The sequence below is a fragment of the Mus musculus genome, chromosome 12 (genome assembly GCF_000001635.26).
Source record: "Mus musculus strain C57BL/6J chromosome 12, GRCm38.p6 C57BL/6J".
Lineage (NCBI taxonomy): Eukaryota > Metazoa > Chordata > Mammalia > Rodentia > Muridae > Mus > Mus musculus.
Genome location: NC_000078.6, coordinates 53,034,701 through 53,053,587, shown reverse-complemented (window position 1 = coordinate 53,053,587; position 18,887 = coordinate 53,034,701). Strand labels below are relative to the sequence as shown.

The following is an 18,887-nucleotide window of genomic DNA, read 5'->3' as shown; positions in this document are numbered from 1 at the left end:
TGCGCGCATCAGCAACGGAATACAAGAGGTGGAAGAGAGAATCTCAGATGCATAGACAACATCTGCACAACAATCAAAGACAATGCAAAATGCAAAAAGATCCTAACTCAAAACATCCAGGAAATCCAGGACACAATGAGAAGACCAAACCTACAGATAATAGGAGTAGATGAGAATGAAGATTTTCAACTTAAAGGGCCAGCAAATATTTTTAACAAAATAATAGATGAAAACTTCCCAAACCTAAAGAAAGAGATGCCCATGAACATATAAGAAGCCTACAGAACTCCAAATAGACTGGACCAGAAAAGAAATACCTCCCGACACTTAATAATCAGAACAACAAATGCACTAAATAAAGATAGGAATATTAAAAGCAGTAAGGGGAAAAGGTCAAGTAACCTATAAAGGCAGGCCTATCAGAATTACACCAGACTTTTCACCAGAGACTATGAGAGCCAGAAGAGCCTGGACAGATGTTATACAGACACTAAGAGAACACAAATGCCAGCCCAGGCTACTATACCCAGCCAAACTCTCAATTTCCATAGGTGGAGAAACCAAAGTATTCCACGACAAAACCAAATTCACACATTATCTTTCCACGAATCCAGCCCTTCAAAGGATAATAACAGAAAAAAATCAATACAAGGATAGAAACCACGCCCTAGAATAAGCAAGAACGTAATCCTTTAACAAACCAAAAGGAAGACAGCCACAAGAACAGAATGCCAACTCTAACAACAAAAATAATAGGAAGCAACAATTACTTTTCCTTAATATCTCTTAATATCAATGGACTCAATTCCCCAATAAAAAGACATAGACTAACAGACTGGCTACACAAACAGGACCCAACATTTTGCTGCTTACAGGAAACCCATCTCAGGGAAAAACACAGACACTACCTCAGAGTGAAAGGCTTGAAAACAATTTTCCAATCAAATGGTCTGAAGAAACAACCTGGAGTAGCCATTCTAATATCGGATAAAATCAACTTCCAACCCAAAGTTATCAAAAAAGACAAGGAGGGACACTTCATACTCATCAAAGGTAAAATCCTCCAAGAAGAACTCTCAATTCTGAATATCTATGCTGCAAATGCAAGGGCAGCCACATTCATTAAAGAAACTTTAGTAAAGCTCAAAGCACACATTGCACCTCACACAATAATAATGGGAGACTTCAACACCTCACTTTCATCAATGGACAAATCGTGGAAACAGAAACTAAACAGGGACACAGTGAAACTAACAGAAGTTATGAAACAAATGGATTTAACAGATATCTACAGAACATTTTATCCTAAAACAAAAGGATATACCTTCTTCTCAGCACCTCATGGTATCTTCTCCAAAATTGACCATATAATTGGTCACAAAACAGTCCTCAACAGATACAAAAATATTGAAATTGTCCCATGCATCCTACCAGATCAACACGGACTAAGGCTGATCTTCAATGACAACATAAATAATGGAAAGCCAACATTCACGTGGAAACTGAACAACACTCTTCTCAATGTACCTTGGTCAAGGAAGGAATAAAGAAAGAAATTAAAGACTTTTTAGAGTTTAATGAAAATGAAGCCACAACATACCCAAACTTATGGGACACAATGAAAGCATTTTTAAGAGGGAAACTCATAGCTCTGAGTGCCTCCAAAAAGAAACTAGAGACAGCACATACTAGCAGCTTGACAACACACCTAAAAGCTCTACAAAAAAAGGAAGCATATTCGCCCAAGAGGAGTAGACAACAGGAAATAATCAAACTCAGGGGCAAAATCAACCAAGTGGAAACAAGAAGAACTATTCAAAGAATCAACCAAACAAGGAGCTGGTTCTTTGAGAAAATCAACAAGATAAATAAACCCTTAGTCAGACTCACTAGAGGGCACAGGGACAGCTTCCTAATTAACAAAATCAGAAATGAAAAGGGAGACATAATAACAGTTCCTGAAGAAATCAAAAACACCATAAGATCCTTCTACAAAAGGCTATACTCAACAAAACTGGAAAACCTGGATGAAATGAACAAATTTTTAGACATTTACCAAGTACCAAAGTTAAATCAGGATCAAGTTAACGATCTAAACAGTCCCATATTCCCTAAAGAAATAGAAGCAGTCATTAGTAGTCTTCCAAACAAAAAAAGCCCAGGACCAGATGGGTTTAGTGTAGAGTTCTATCAGACCTTCAAAGAAGATCCAATTCCAGTTCTGCACAAACTATTCCACAAAATAGAAGTAGAAGGTACTCTACCCAACTCATTCTATGAAGCCACAATTACTCTGATACCTAAACCACAGAAAGATCCAACAAAGACAGAGAACTTCAGACCAATTTCCCTTATGAATATTGATACAAAAATACTCAATAAAATTTTCACTAACCGAATTCAAGAACACATTAAAACAATCATTCATTCTGACCAAGTAGGTTTCATTCCAGGGATGCAGGGATGGTTTAATATATGGAAATCCATCAATGTAATCCATTATATAAACAAACTCAAAGACAAAAACCACATGATCATCTCCTTTGATGCAGAGAAAGCATTTGACAAAATCCAACACCCAATCATGATAAAAGTCTTGGAAAGATCAGGAATTCAAGGCCCATACCTAAACATGATAAAAGCAATCTACAGCAAACAAGTAGCCAACTTCAAAGTAAATGGTGAGAAGCTGGAAGCAATCCCACTAAAATCAGGGACTAGACAAGGCTGCCCACTTTCTCCCTACCTATTCAACATTGTACTTGAAGTCCTAGCCAGAGCAATTTGACAACAAAAGGAGATCAAGGGGATACAAATTGGAAAGGAAGAAGTCAAAATATCACATTTTGCAGCTGATACGATAGTATATATAAGTGACCCTAAAAATTCCACCAGAGAACTCTAAACCTGATAAACAGCTTCGGTGAAGTAGCTGGATATAAGATTAACTCAAACAAGTCAATGGCCTCTCTCTACACAAAGAATAAACAGGCTGAGAAATAAATTAGGGAAACAACACCCTTCTCAATAGTCACAAATAATATAAAGTACCTTGGAGTGACTCTAACTAAGGAAGTGAAAGATCTGTATGATAAAAATTTCAAGTCTCTGAAGAAAGAAATTAAAGAAGATCTCAGAAGATGGAAAGATCTCCCATGCTCATGGATTGGCAGGATCAATATAGTAAAAATGGCTGTCTTGCCAAAAGCAATCTACAGATTCAATGCAATCCCTATCAAAATTCCAACTCAATTCTTCAACGAATTAGAAAGAGCAATCTGCAAATTCATCTGGAATAACAAAAAACCTAGGATAGCAAAAACTCTTCTCAAGGATAAAAGAACCTCTGGTGGAATCACCATGCCTGACCTAAAGCTGTACTACAGAGCAGTTGTGATAAAAACTGCATGGTACTGGTATAGTGACAGACAAGTAGACCAATGGAATAGAATTGAAGACCCAGAAATGAACCCACACACCTATGGTCACTTGATCTTTGACAAGGGAGCAAAAATCATCCAGTGGAAAAAGACAGCATTTTCAACAAATGATGCTGGCACAACTGGTGGTTATCATGTAGAAGAATGGGAATTGATCAATTCCCATCTCCTTGTACTAAGGTCAAATCTAAGTGGATCAAGGAACTCTACATAAAACCAGAGACACTGAAACTTATAGAGGAGAAAGTGGGGAAAAGCCTCAAAGATATGGGCACAGGGGAAAAATTCCTGAATAGAACATCAATGGCTTGTGTTGTAAGATTGAGAATTGACAAATGGTACCTCATAAAACTGTAAAGCTTCTGTAAGGCAAAAGACACCGTCAATAAGACAAAAAGGTCACCAACAGATTGAGATCCTTACCTATTGTTCTTTACCTATCCTAAATCATATAGTGAACTAATATCCAATATATATAAAGAACTCAAGAATGTGGACTCCAGAAAATCAAATAACCCCATTAAAAATGGGGCTCAGAGGTAAACAAAGAATTCTCACCTGAGGAATACCCAATGGCTGAGAAGCACCTGAAAAAATGTTCAGCATCCTTCATCATCATGGAAATGCAAATCAAAACAACCCTGAGATTCCATCTCATATCAGTCAGAATGGCTAAGATCAAAGAATTCAGGTGACAGCAGATGCTGGCGAGGATGTGGAGAAAGAGGAACACTCCTCCATTGTTGGTGGGATTGCAAGCTTGTACAACCACTCTGGAAATCAGTCTGGCAGTTCCTCAGAAAATTGGACATAGTACTATTAGAGGATCCCGCAATACCTCTCCTGGGCATATATCCAGAAGATGTTCCAACTGGTAAGAAAGACACATGCTCCACTATGTTCATAGCAGCTTTATTTATAATATCCAGAAGCTGGAAAGAACCCAGATGCCCCTCAACAGAGGAATGGATACAAAAAATGTGGTTCATTTACACAGTTGAGTACTATTCAGCTATAAAAAAGAATGAATTTATGAAAATCCTAGGCAAATGGATGGACCTGGAGAGCATCATCTTGAGTGAGGTAACCCAACCACAAAAGAACTCAAAGGATATGTATTCACTTATAAGTGGATATTAGACCAGAAACTTAGAATACCCAAAATATAAGATACAATTTGCGAAACACATGAAACTCAAGAAGAGCGAAGACAAAAGTGTGGACACTTTGTCCCTTCTTAGAATTGGGAACAAAACACCCATGGAAGGAGTTACAGTGACAAAGTTTGGAGCTGAGACGAAAGGATGGACCATCTAGAGACTGCCATATCTAGGGATCCATCCTATAATCAGCCTCTAAACGCTGACACCATTGCATACACTAACAAGATTTTGCTGAAAGGACCCTGATATAGCTGTCTCTTGTGAGACTATGCCGGGGCCTAGCAAACACAGAAGTGGATGCTCATAGTCAGCTATTGGATAGATCACAGGGCCCCCAATTGAGGAGCTAGAGAAAGTACCCAAGGAGCTAAAGGTATCTGCAATCCTATAGGTGGAACAACAATATGAACTAACCAGCCCCCCGGAACTCTTGACTCTAGCTGCATATGTATCAAAAGATGGCCTAGTTGGCCATCAGTGGAAAGAGAGGCCCATTGGTCGTGCAAACTTTATATGCCTCAGTACAGGGGAACACCAGGGCCAAGAAGTGGGAGTGGGTGGATAGGGGAGTAGGGGGGGGTATGGGGTACTTCTTTTGGGATAGCATTGGAAATGTAAATGAGGAAAATACCTAATAAAAAATATTTAAAAAAAATGGAAACCTAAATGGCAAAAGAAAAAAAGAAAAAAAAGAAAGAGTCAATGCTAAGCTGCTCGCCCAGGTCGTGCTGAAGCCCAGCAACAGAAAGCATTGTGGCTTAGCATGCAAGGCTGGAGTATTGCTCTCTAAAAATGCTTCTTTAGACTCAGCCCAGAAGTCTGAGGAAAATGGTGGGTCCTAGGAGTTAAATGCAAACAAGGTCAAGAATGCCATTCAAAGAGACTTTGAAGTAGCCAAAATACACTGAGGAAGCCACCCTGTGTTCCTTGATGGTTCTCATTTCCATGTTGCTTGTCCTCCAAAAATCATATATTTTAAATAGTGTGAGGTGGAGGCTAAAAGGTCAGATAGAAGAGTCCACAGTGATAGCCATGCCTGTCACTCAGGAGAATGACAGTTCCGAGTTTAAAGACGCTCTGGGTTACAGTAGACATTTCTTGGCATAAACTAAGACTCCAAGATGCAAATCTTGGTCATAATAACTGGTAAATACTTTGATGCACACACCAAGACCCCACTACTAGAGAGGAATCTACCATAAGTGACCAAGGAAGTTCATTAAAATTGTTATATTGGAGAGACAGAGAGAGACAGAGACATGGAGAGAGACAGAGATATGGAGAGAGACAGAGACATGGAGAGAGACAGAGACAGAGACTGAGACTGAGACAGACAGAGAGACAGAGACAGAGACAAAGAGAGGGGCAGGGACACGTGTACAAGCACTTATATGTATGAGTCTCAACCACAAGAGGCAGAGTAATAAAATAAAGAGGAAATGTTAAAGGTTCACAGAACAAAATAAAAAAGCCAGTTAGAGGGAGAGAAAGTAGCAAGTAGGAAAGGGAGAGTATAGCTGGAGAGGTCTTCCGTGAATAAAGTCCCAGAAATAGTCACACAGCAGAAGAGAGTGTGATGGCCGAGAAAGGCTAAGCACTCACTGAGAGGAGACAAGAAGTCTAAGAAAGGGAAGTGTGGGATGTGGATATTTCAAGCAGGATGTTGCCACAACAATGGCTGAGTTCTAAAGAAGAGATGGGGTCTAAAGCTGTGGTGTGGAGGACTGTCTCTGTGCATCACTGAGAGTTAGCACATCTTGCTGAGTGCCATCTGCCCTGGGACCATCTTCCTGTCTTCGTCCTATGGATGATGCCATGCTGTAGAATCCAAGGGAAGTCATTTCGTTTTTTCATGGCTTCACCACCAGCAAAACAAAGATGACAGGCTTGCCCTTTTTAGCCACTCACATTTGAAGATGCAATCGGACCACGTTTGTGAGAATTCCACAATCTATATAAACTGCATCATTCAAAGAATTTCTTCAATTTTTAACACCATGAATTTTCTAATAAGTTTTTTTTTTGGTCTTGGCCTATTATATATTTGCACACAAGACTGCAAATCCCCCTCCCCTTTCTATCTGAGAAATAATATATTATAATTCTTCTCTGGCCTCATTAGACAATAAAATAAGACACATCAAAGAAGAATCATTGAGTCTATGGCCATACCACCCTGAATGCACCTAATCTTGTCTGATCTTGGAAGCTAAGTAGGGTCGGGCCTGGTTAGTACTTGGATGGGAGACCACTTGGGAATACCAGGTGCTGTAGGCTTAAAAAAAAAAATCATTGAAAAAGTAAATATTGCATACACATTCAATTCCTTTCTTGCAGAATCTACAAGGTAAGGTATAAGTATTTTCTCTCCTCTTAGGAAGGGAAGAGGGGACATGGTGATATTATCCAGTGCTAGGAACTTCACAGACCCTAAAAACAAATAGTCAGCTTAGCACTTCTTTGGGTCTTCATTCTCTGCCCAAGAATAATGTTAATACTCCATAAAGCTGCTATGACTTTGGATGAACTAACGTGTAAGATCTAAGGCCTGCTATGTAATAAGCACTATCCAAGTGTTTGTGCAAACTTGATCCAAATGTTGCGTGCCAGCTTGCGTGCCTGTGCGCTCCTGTTCTCACCTATTTATATGTTCCTAGTGACAGTTTATATACTTGTATACATGACTTCTCTTCCAAAAGTAGAACACTGCATTATCAGTAGAAAGACAAAAGACATTGCCTGTTAATAACGTCCATTGAACGCACTGGATAAACCTATTGTGAGGCATTGTGGGCTCTCTACTCCTCTCTAGGGTGATTTCCTGGTTTGGGTGAAGTTGTAGAATCATGTCAAGAGAATGTTCAGAGCTAAGGGTTTGTTGTTGTTGTTTTTCTCAGAGGATCTACATCTGTTCCCTTATTTCATTTTTCTCCCCAGCAAATGCCAGTTCCACTACTATTTCTTAAATAGACTATGAGAAAGCTCACGTATGTTCTGAATGCACATGGATTTGCTGTCTGCTGGTATATCCTGCTGTTTGCTTTTACTTTTCTCAAGAAAGTAGATTATAAATTACTTAAAGGGAAGGATGGCCTTTGCATTTTTAAAAATTGCATTTACTTATTTGTGAGCGCATGTGCACCAAGGCTTGCGTTTGAGAGTCAGAGGACAACTGGCAGTAGTCACTTCTCTCCTTCCATCATTTTGGTTGCAGGCTTGGTGGCAAGTACCTTCACTTACTCACTAGCTCGGGATGGCCTTTAAAAGTATTGGGTCCTCTATAGCAAATCACAATACATAGCATGCTTTATATTCTTTTTATTTTATCTGTGTATACCATGTATACATGGTGTGCACATGTGCATACATGTGTGTGTGTGTCCACGCTTATATATGTGAATGTGGGTGTATGCCATAGTGTATGTGATGGAAATTCAAGGACAACCTAAAGTATTGGTCCTTTCCATCTTTTCTGAGGTAAAGTCTTTTGTTATTTGTCACTGAATATACCAGATAGCTTGTCCCCAGCTTCAGGGACACTCTTCTTTCCAGCTCCTAGCTGGCTCTAGGAGTGCTGGGATTACAGATTCATGTTGAGTTTGCTTCCCATTGGTTCAGGATACTCGAACCCAGACCCTGACTGAGCCAGCTTCCTACTTCCAGTTAATTCTTAATATTTGTATTAGGACCTAACACAACTTTCAAAACATAGGGTTAAAAAGTATGAACTAAGGTAAGATGTATCTTTGTATTTTTGGCAAACAGAAAGTGATGGAAAATTCCTAAATTATTAACCAGGTTTGATATTAATTAAAGCAGTTTGCAAATTAAAAAAAAAAAACCCAACTTGTGATCAGCCTCTAAGCCCAGCCCATTTGTGTCCAGCCACACAGTCCTCCAGAGAAGACTCTGCAATTGGGAATCTGGGGGTAGAATGATTGCCTGTCACTAGGTCATCTGAAGTGCTTTGATTCAGTTATAGTCTGCTTTTATTCAGCTTTATTGAGATATAATTAATATCTAATAGAACTTAACACTGAAGGTGCACAGCATGGCAGTTTTCACTTCGTACATGGAGTTGTGCAGGCCTCACTGTATAAATTCAGAACTCACTATAACAGCTAGCAGTCACACCCCAGTTCTCTCTGTGTGCCGTATCTACTTCTGCCTTTATACATTAGAGTATTCTGAACATTTAAAAAGTATTCCTTCTGCCTAAGTGTGGCTCTGCATCTTTTCCCATAATACCCCATTACTCTCTCCCTTTACCTAACCTAACCTCAACAAATCACTGTTGAGTGAAATCAACATTTTTGATCCCACATCTGAGCTAGATCTTTACCCAATGTCCTTAGGGCCCTGTAGGTCTTTCCCTCAAAGTGATGGCTAATTTTGGTTGTCAGTTAGACTCACCTGGGAAAAGGGAACACTTATTAAGGAATTGGCTCCATCAGACAGGTCTATGGGCATGTTTGTAGGGCATTTTCTTCGATGCTATGCATGTAAAGTCACCTGGTCCACTATGGATGGTGCCTTCCCTAGGCAGGTGGGCCTGGCCTGTGAAAGAAAGTCCACTCAGGGAGCCAGTAAGCTGAGTTCGTCTATGGCTTCTGCTTCTAGCTCCTGCCTTAACTTCCTTCCGTGACAGACCAACCTGTAAGCTGGAATTGAAGCTTTCCTCCCCAGGTTGCTTTTGGTCATGGTTTTTGTTACAGCAACAGAAAGCAAACTTGGACATTCATAGAAAACTAATTGACAGCAACAAAAAGCAAACTTGGACATTCATAGAAAACTAAGTGCATTTAGCTGTCCTGTTCTGAGAGCCAATGTAATAACTCAGGTCTAAACCAATAATACAATGCAAACAGAAGGGAAAACAATTTGCTCAAATGATGGGACATTTTTCAAAGGTGTAACAACTATATCTTTAGATGTTGTGAGACACAGAGGAGCAGTTAGTAGGCATTGCTAAACAGAAAAGGCAAGAAGATTAAGGTGGGAAGTAAGATGTCACAGAACTGACCCAAGTCAAGCGTTGAAACACTCGTTTGTAGTTCTACACCAGAGAGAATGGCAAAGCTGGAACCCACACTAGAGCAGCTTAGTCCAAGCCCTCCTCATTTCACAATGAGAAAAATGAGACCCGAGAAGAGAGAGCCAGGAGAGGAAACACCATGGCTGATCCTGATGGCCTCTCATACACACTGGCCTCTGAGCTACACATGAGCTGCATGGCATGCATGTGCCTACACACACACACACATTACATACATACCTACATACACATATACAAACAAACATACACATACATACCTACCTACATACATACACACAACACACACATACAAACAAATGAAATAACAATAATAAAAATTGGTCAATGCATAATGATCTCTGGCTTACTTTTTCGGGACTTGATCGTGTGATTTCTTTAATAGTGTCTTTAGTGATGTAAACCAAAGACTCACAAGAGTCTGTCTCTATAAGATTAAAAACTAGACTAGAGCCCTAAGATGAGGCATATAGATTCTCTTCAAAAGAGAGTTACACATGGAGATCTGAGTCTGAGCGAGTCTTCTCTTCTCTTGAGGAAGCTTCTATCAACTACTCCTGTGTGCAATATGAGTGGGGCTGAGGCAAGGTAAGGTGATTAAAACCAAAACAAACAAAACAGGTCATCTGCATTAGGACTCCACTGTGGGGGCATCTCTCTCTCTCTCTCTCTCTCTCTCTCTCTCTCTCTCTCTCTCACACACACACACACACACACACACACACACACACACACACACGCACTCACACACACTGCAATCTTTTTATTATTTTTATTATTTACTGTCTCAACTATTTTCGTCTCTGAAGTAGAATTAGTTTCCTAAGGCAGTTGGTATGATTTTACTTATGTTCTTGGGCCAAACATGGAATGCAAGGAGTCACAGAGCAGCCAAGCTGTCTGTGAAGTACTAGAGACAATGAATGACTAAAGTTCAAAGAGCTGAAAGAGCCATTTTCTCACTTTCTTTAGGTCCTCCAAGCACAACAGAGCATAGGAGGCCACCTGGTGGCGAAATGAGCCAACTAACTGTTTAGCGGTGCACGGAAAAGCAAGAAAAATTTGGGTTCTTTGTAAAAAGATGATTAGAACCTTAAACACTGACTGAAGGTAAAGAGGTGACGTTCAGTATAACAAACAGAAAATTGAACTGAGAAATCATTCAAACCTGAGGAACACAGTATATTCATAAAGCGCAGTTGTAATTATTATTGTTTACAATAGGGATTAACACATGGTTCCCATGGTGTTAAATTATAAATGGTTTAGGGATGTCAGCTGTGTGATCAATGCTCAATGTACTGAGCTCTGCTCCTTTACTGTATAAAGAGCCACAGCTACACAAACGATGCATAAGGCTGGGTCCCAATAAAGCTTTATTTAAAAATGAGAGGTCAAATCTACTGGCAGATTTCTGTTGCAGACGATACAGTGTTTGATTGAACTTTAACAAGAACCATTCAAGGTGAGGATCATCATCCCTAGGGCCTAAGCCTACAATCTGGTGCTTCCAATGGTTTAAAATATAAGAAGCTCTTTCTAACTTGGAAATGCTTTGCACAGCCTCACCTTTGCCTCGGAGACAGAATGGAATACACTTGCTTTGACCCCTTTTCCGTTTCTGTTGCAGACTGCGTTTTTTTTTTCTTAGTGGGCGAAAGTACTCCTGTCTTTCCACCTCATGTTCCCTTAAAATACTGCCTCTTGCCATTTCTTCTTTCATAGCTTCTTTTATACTTAAAACTTTACATCAATAGTTTTTAGAATACTAGGCGTAACCAAGCTTGAGAAAGAGGCAGAAATAATGTATTAAAAATAGCCATATATATGACAATAAACCAAAGAAACTGACATACTGTGTATGTTCTAGGTGGGAACTGGGGCCAAGCCATGATGCCTCACCCCTTCATAAATAATAGATTATATATCAGCAGCAAGAAGACATGTCTCTGTCCCCACATGGAAAGAGGATTGCTTGAGGGCCCATTTTTATGTTGCATTCATTTTGTTTTTAAATTCATTTTCTTTTTTTTCTCATAAAGGAAAACTTTTTTTTGTATTTCTTAGTTTTCAATTTTTTATTAGATATTTTCTTCACTTACATTTCAAATGCTATCCCAAAGAAAGTCCCCTATACTTTTCCCCTTGCCCTGCTCCCCTACTCACCCTCTCCTACTTCTTGGCCCTGGCGTTCCCCTGTACTGGGGCATAAAGTTTACAAGACCATTTAATGGGAGCTGACAAGTTCAGAGGTTTAGTCCATTATTGTGATGGCAGGAAGCATGGCAACACACAGGCAGATGTGGGGCTGAAGGAGCTGAGAGTTCTGCATCTGGATTGGCATGTAGCAGGAAAAGACTGATACTCACTTCCTCCCAGAAGGCCACGGGCACTCCAACAAGATCACAGCTCCTAATAGTGCCACTTTCTATAGTGCTACGGAGTCCAGTTTTACTCAAACCAGCACAGGGAGGTTGAGAACCACTGCTCTAAACCAACCATATAATGCCCAATATACACCAGCTCTCTGTAGAAAACAAGAGCTTTATGGGGTTTTCTTTTGCAGACAATGCTTCATCAGCCCTTTCTTCAAACATTGATAGGTCATATGCAGCACTTTTTTTATGAAATATCAATTTAAAATTTTTTTTTTACATTTTTTAATTAGGTATTTTCTTCATTTACATTTCACATGCTATCCCAAAAGTCCCCCATACCCTCCCCACCACTCCCCTACCCACCCACTCCCACAGCTTGGCCCTGGTGTTCCCCTGTACTGAGGCACATAAAGTTTGCAAGACCAAGGGGCCTCTCTACCCAGTGATGGCCGACTAGGCCATCTTCTGCTACATATGCAGCTAGAGACAGGAGCTCTCATTTTCCGGTGCTCACTATATGTAAAACCATCCCTTGACATGTCCCATCCTGCTCATGAAGCCCTTTGTTAGCTGCCAATGAAAGAGCTGAAAATGCCGATTGTAAAATCCATGGAGCTTGCTATGATCATCACATATATGACTATGCCAGTAATCTCTCTGCTGGCGTTGGCGTGTTTTCTCTTAGAAAAGAGCATGGGAGTAGTCTTAGTTGGATGGAGTGTAGACAAAACTGAAATAAATGATCTAAAAATATGGTTTTGCTAGTGTGAGAAGAAAACTGCAAAAACTTGGGAAAATGTGACTACATAGAAGAGCGTGAAGATATTTAATTATAGAGCATAGGTTCTGGTTGATTTGACAATTAAACCTAACAACAGAAGGCGTTTACACTGGATATAAGAAGACTTCCAGGATAGAGAAAGTTGTTAAACATTTTAATGGGAGGTTGTAGAATTCCTTCTGGAAAGATCTTAAGGATAAATTTCCTCTTATCTGAAATGAATTTTTTAAAATCCTCGAAGGGAAGAAATGAAATAAAGATGCCTTTGAGGTCGCTTTTAGTCCATAAAGTTCTACTAAACTCCTCACCCTCCATAGAACTGAATAGCTGTACAAACCCCCTAAGAGTTAACTTTGTAATATTTGGGAGGAAACAGCGATTGCATGATGATTCAAGTGGGAGAGTGTTGCTGAGCGAACTTACTCAACCCTGGGAACGTCCACCCTTGCAGGACACAGATCTGAGCGGCAGCGTGGGCAGTGGGCGAGGAATGATTTACTTCTGTTAAAGTGTTTTAAAGGCTAAACTCAGTGCTCTAGTTGGGTGATACCTGGGATTTGTGGCACTGACCCTAGCAGCCCTACTCTTGTTGTTATTTTTAAACAGAAAAGGCTCCCAGTGGTGGTTTTGTATTTTAATTCTTTTTCTAATACAAACTGGGAAGAATGGAAACTTGTGGAAGTATTATCAAAACATGGATTATGAAATGCTAGCTGAACTGGAGATCTTCTGCTGCACTTCCATGTCATAGAAAATATTCCAATTAGCTCAGTCGTAGAGATTTATTTCTGCCAGGTTCAATGAATATAAAGATTATTCCCCTGTGGTTCATAAGACAACCAACATCTCACGGAACGGGTCTTAGGCATCCATCAGGCAGATGAGAGTGAAAAGAAGGAGGAAGAAAAGGAGGAGGGGGAGGGGAAGGGGGAGGGGAGAGGGAGGAGGAGGAGGAGGAGGAGGAGGAGGAGGAGGAAGCAAATCATATGGACAGCAACATTCTTCCTGCAAGTTTTCAGGTCTCAGTGTGTCCCAGCTCAGGAACAGGAAGTAAGAACACAGTGAGAAGATAGTAAGCCCTAGTGGAGCTCAAGGTGGACATAAATAAGAGTAAAATACAAGTTCATCACAACTACCAACCAAATTCTAATTCTCAATGATGGATAGTTTAGCCTTTTCATAACTGCATAAGCCCAAATTGATACCTCTACAACACAACTAATAGTAATTATTTATTCTACCTTGGTCACAATTTTGTGTTTACATATTCTTCTTCTTTGATAGCATCAAGATTATATGCAACCTATTCAAATTAGGAAAATGACAAAATTAAATCACTCAATCATAAGCTTGTCCTGTAGTCTTCCATACCAGTAAATAAAAAAGGATACCCCACCCTTCAGATGAAAAATGTTCTTACATTAATATTTCTACCTTGCTGTGGGATTAATTTTTTCTTTAATGTGAATTTCTGTACACTACACATTTAATCTATAAATAAATATCTTTGGTATTAATAATGAGAAGGAATAGGCACTTGGGAAGAAGGCAGTAGGCCATTGAGAACAGAAGCATGGCCAGTCTAGTTCTACCTCAGTGTTTCTACCAGAGTCACAGACAGAACTCTGTTGTGTTTTGAAGCTATTATCTTTTAAAGGTGCCAAGGAACATAATTGAGACCTCAGGGTTTCCTTAGGGCACCTCAGTAAAATTAAATACTTTCATTCTTCAAAAAAAATTCACAATTAATTGCTAGGTGGAATATATAAAATACCACGTATGATAATAATTGGCATTTTATAAATTATGAAAAGCGTAAATGTTATTTAAAATGAAAATATTGGAGAAACCCTAAAATAAAACCGATGTGTCAGCCTCTAGAACGATGGAAGAGAGATGTAATAGTCAAGTTTACCTGGAAGCAGCTTCTAAAAAGGATTGACCTCAGGATTAAAGAGTAGACTACGCCCATCCATGTTCTTCATTCTTTGTCTTACCTTCTTATTGACCACAATCTTTGAAAATACTTATCTCAAGTGAAGCCAAATCCCCCTTTTTTTCCTAGATGTATTTATTTATAGATAGGCATATGTGTGCCATGATGCACAAGTGAAGCACAGAGGACAACCTATAGGAGTCGGTCCCCCTTCTTCCACGATGTTGACTCTGGGCCTCAGACTTAGGTCATCAACCAACTTTATCCACTAAGTCTTTCTCCAGCCTGCAATTCTAATTTTCTATGATGTGTACTACGTAAATAACTCTCCTAGGTCTTACAGGAATGACAACTGATGGCAATGGGGGGGTTATTAATATGAGCAAAGTACAATGATTTGTGTATTTGAAAATGTTCTAATAAAATCCATTCATTTTTACATTAAAAATAATTAGGAAAATGAAAATGGGTAAGCTCTCATGTTACCATAGTTCCAAAAGCAAAACTTGCTGATGTATGTGCCAAACATCTCTAATTGCTAACCATGTTCTCACCTGCATATACTGTTGACTTTTATACTCAAATTTGCACAGTGCATGTCATTAGATAGATAGATAGATAGATAGATAGATAGATAGATAAAATCAAGTTCAACACACACATATATACATATATACATACACATATGTGTATATATACATGTGTGTATGTATACACAAACACACACACACACACACACACATATATATATACATATTTATATATATATATAAATCAGGTTCAGCACAAAGTGCCTCTCCCTATTAATCCACCTCTCTATTCTCTACTGTTCATTCTTAAATTTGAGCTACCAAGTCTAAATCTATAGTCAGCATTTAAAAATATTCCCTTAGTTAATATTAATAATGAACGTTCTATCTGAATGCTATTGGCTGAGAGATTAGAGATTGCCTCCACATTTATGTTATCAGTTTTACATGGAGGTGCTATTTACAACTCAATTATAATGGTGTCTTTTCCTTTCTTCTCCCTCTTTTCTTCTTTTCTCCTGATAGTAATTTGGTCAATTGACAGCACAGTGATGATTATTATTAACAACTGTCTTTCCTGTTTTTAGTTTTCCAGGATAAAGATTTTGGTTTTATATTTAATATTTAAAAAACACGAAATTTTATACTCAATGACTTACTTGATAAAGTCATGAAATAATAGCATACTTTTAATTAACAGAGTTTAACAATTGAATAAATGTTGCTGGAAATATTTTGGAAGTATAATTATTGTTTCTAAATGCCCCAGACATATTGCCATATACTGGAGACAAGCCATACACACCACAGACATGAAGTCTGCCCTTTTGGCACATAAAATTTTAACAAAAAATGTAATCATTAATTCTTTTAGAAGTTTTATTATAGTTATTTATTGTGGATATGCACAAATGCATGTGCCAAGGTGTGTGTCAGAGTGTAGATCAGTTTTCTCCTTCTACCACATAGGTCTTAGGGATCAAACTCAGGTCTTCAGGCTTGACAAGCAGGGACCATCACCCCCACAACCCATGGGCATCTCACCTGCCACGAATTGTCCATTCTTTATCCACCAAGCCTAAATCTACCAGCATTGCTTAGAGTATGTATTTAATTCATAACAAAGAACTCGGTGTGGTGTTTGGAAGGAAGGTTTCTTGGGATGCAGTTTTGAGTATTAAAAGGCATTGCTCTGTTGTAAAAAAAAAAAAAAGGCAGTAAAATCCAATGTGCTAAGATTTATAACCCAGAAATGTCCTCCTGGCTGAAAACTTGGCATATATGAAGGAATTTTGTGTTTTTATTTATATATGCATGCTTTAAATGTCTTGAGTCTAAGGACTCTGGTTTCATCTAAATTCAATTCTGATGAAAGACTTTTTTAATTAAACAAATTAATACCTCATCCACGTGTGTGCCCATATGTAAATGTGTGTGCATAAATGCATTTCTGTGCATACTTCTGCCACGAGCTTCTCAGGTTTTAATGGATAACATGACAAGAGGAATATCACAATCATAAATTTTTTATGCAAATATCTACAGACATATGGAATCAACTAGGGAAGGCAGCTGAGTAGTGTGTTCAGATGAATCTCAGGATGGAGAGATACTCTCTCAGAGAAACGTCCTAGCTCTGTATAAGGACGTTTAGCAATAAAACTGAAATAAACCTGAAAGCAATAGGCTATAAACTTGGTGGGTGTTTCTTTCAGAAAAACAAATATGTACACATACACATATGTAGATGTGTGTGTGTGTGTGTGTGTGTGTGTGTGTTGTGTCTTGGGAAAGTCACAACTGAATCAGCCGTGTAACTGGCACTGCTTTCTTATCCTAACCCAGTGCACCTACCTCATTAGGGACACAGCGGCACCCAAGTTCATACACATTTAAGAATGTATGCGCTTTTTAAAAAGCCCACATTATTAAAAGAGTTGCTGAGAAATGCCCCTATTTCTGAGAACTAAAACTGCTTCCTTGACAGCACTAGAAGGTGGTTTTCCCACAAATGGTATTCCTAGGGTGTACTAGGGAACTTTCTTTGGTGAAAACCGGATTTACAAAGGTTGCATCTTCCTGCCTTTAGTGGATCTCCCAAACAGATAAACATTTTCAAATTTAGCTTTTTTTTTTTTCCCTTAGAATCTGACCGAATATAGAACTTTGCTGGAGTGCAAAGACACCTTAGAAAATGTAGGGCTTCTGATGAATGAAAGGCCAGCTCAGACCCACCATGTTTTCTTTGAAGATTGCTATGGTGTGGATGTGAATGGCCCCTCACAGGCTCATAGATCCTCAGCTCTTACTCCTGTTTCATGGTATATGAATATACTCAAGCACACATGCAATCCTGTGAACACAGTCCCTTTTTATCGTGTGATAAAATAGAAATCCACACTTGACCCATCTTCCTGATAGCTTCTGTTGACCTTTCAATATTCACTTCATTTTCTAAGGCCCTCCCAACTAAAGGACATTTTGTTTTTGAGACAGAGCCTCATGTAGCCCAAGGGTATGGACTTAATCTCACTGTGTAGCCTAGGATGACCTTGAACTTTTGACCTCTTGCCTCTATTCTGTCAAGGTTGGGATTACTATGCCCAGTTAGTTGGAGCTTCATGCACACTAGACACTCTATTAACAGAGCAACTACTACACAGTCCCCACTTAAACTAGATTTTTAAGGTCAGCATTTCATTCAATATTATATCCCACACCAAAATATCAGCATCTAGCAGAGTTCGTTTTTTCATTCCCAAAGACATGGGACTGCGGGCTAAGAGGGAAGGAATATGGGCACTTGGGAATGGAGTAGTAGAGCAGGAGCACTCCTAGTGCTCCAAGATGACATGTCTTGCATATCACAACCTACAAACTCTCTTCCTTGTACAGTTAGACAAATGGAACCAGGGTAGCAAGTTCATGACTGACAGCTCTGAGATTCAGACAGGTTCCCAGGGCTGACCACCTATTCTAAACAAATTCTCCAACTTCTTTTGAAATAACTAAAATACTGCCCCTCCCATAGATTTGGTTCCTACCTTACAGTTCATAGAATCATAATAAAGACAAGTGTTTATATTGAACGGAATATATGTCTAATGCAACACTTTCTATTAAGGTTATAGACAATCCCTTCCTGATATAATTACATGGAGCATTAAACCTAATTCTTATCATTTGCAGATCACTATTCCTTTGTCAATGAGAATACTTGATTTTCGTATTTAAGCTTTGGCACTTTACTAATTTTTAACAAAATAGCAAGCCCAAACTCATAGCAGTCTATAAAGTTTAATCACACATCATATAATTTTCTAGCTCTAAATTATTTAGACTAATTTTCATTAGTCAAAATAGAATGAATATAAGCTGTAAAGATATAAGTAGTTTAAAACTAGATGATGCTAAAAAAATTGGTAGATGATATTTCCATTTATCTAAAATTCATGCCGGGCGTGGTGGCACACTCCTTTAATCCCAGCACTTGGGAAGCAGAGGCAGGCGAATTTCTGAGTTCGAGGACAGCCTGGTCTACAGAGTGAGTTCCAGGACAGCCCAGGCTACACAGAGAAACCCTGTCTCAAAATAAATAAATAAATA

General features: G+C 39.0%; 1 protein-coding gene and 1 non-coding gene across 13 annotated transcripts in view; one reads left to right on the top strand and one right to left on the bottom strand.

Annotated features, from left to right (window-relative positions):
* Akap6 (A kinase (PRKA) anchor protein 6) overlaps positions 1–18,887 on the bottom strand; it is a 456,981-nt gene that overhangs the window by 101,981 nt on the left and 336,113 nt on the right. The gene's annotated exons all lie outside the window — the stretch shown is intronic.
* On the top strand, positions 6,762–6,880 carry n-R5s58. Its single transcript, XR_003950302.1, has one exon. It is a non-coding gene; the product is annotated as a 5S ribosomal RNA (ribosomal RNA).